This window comes from Octopus bimaculoides, chromosome 9 (genome assembly GCF_001194135.2).
Source record: "Octopus bimaculoides isolate UCB-OBI-ISO-001 chromosome 9, ASM119413v2, whole genome shotgun sequence".
NCBI classification, from domain to species: Eukaryota; Metazoa; Mollusca; class Cephalopoda; order Octopoda; family Octopodidae; genus Octopus; species Octopus bimaculoides.
In genome coordinates, this window is record NC_068989.1 from 4427806 (window position 1) to 4428923 (window position 1118).

General features: G+C 40.5%; 1 protein-coding gene across 1 annotated transcript in view; it reads right to left on the bottom strand.

Moving 5' to 3' along the window:
- Positions 1–1118, bottom strand: part of LOC128248671 (uncharacterized) — a 27519-nt gene that overhangs the window by 17845 nt on the left and 8556 nt on the right. The gene's annotated exons all lie outside the window — the stretch shown is intronic.

Genomic DNA, 1118 nt, shown 5'->3' on the forward strand with positions numbered 1-1118 from the left:
TGTGTGTGTGTGTGTGTGTGTGTGTGTGTTTGCGTCAATGTTTGTCCTCACCGCCACCGCTTGACAGCCGGTGTAGTTCTGTTTACGTCTCCGTAACTTAGCACTTTGGTAAAACTAGTTGATAAGTACCATGCTTTAAAAAACAATAAGTATTACAGTCAATTCATTCGACTAAAAATTCTTCAAGACACTGTTCGCATGTATAAAGAAAGGTGAAGCCCTATGCAGCCAACAATAACTATGGTGTTATTATGTAGCTCAGTGCTTCTCAAACCATCTGATATGGCGTACCGGCAGTTTTTTTTTTTTTCTTTTTTTTTTTCCAGTGTGCCAGAGTCCGGTAATATTTCTTAGTAATATTAATCCATACCAGAAGCAATATATATAACGAATATAATAAAAGTTGACTATTTTTATCTTATATCTATTTTGTATACAAATAATACAATATTACATTAGCGTTTTATAATGTTTCTTTTCTGCAAACTCGCCTCGTACCGGCAGCTGATGGCTTGCGTACCGGCACAGTGGCACTGATATAGGTCATTGACAGAGTTCTTCAATTAGCATGTGTACCATATTGTTTCTCTGTTAAATGCAGTATGCATGTACATACATGTGAAGTTAAATGCTTCCACCGATTCCTAGATATGGGTATTGTTCCTATACGTGTGTAGGATGGTAAATGTTTGTACCTGGTTGTTTGTATAACTTCACTATGATTTTATCAATCAAAATACTTTGGTTTCCTTACAAACATAAAACTATTCCTTTCTAATCAAACACTCGTCTACTTATACATTATTCCTCCTTCCTATTTATCTCTATCTATATATACACACGCATACAACACACACCCGCGCATATATATATACTTCCTCCCACCCACCTCTCCTCTCTTGCTGTGACACCTACTTCCTCTCTTCACTCCTACCCACCTTCTTCCTTCCACGCTCTCCCTTCATCGTTACCCCTCCTTCGTTACCTCAGCCTTACTCATTCCAACCCCACCATCCCCATACATCCCATCCCACCCCACCTCATCCCTTAGACCCCCACCCTTGCTTCCCCCACTCTCGCCTCCCCCACACACCAGCACCACCACACCACCACACCAC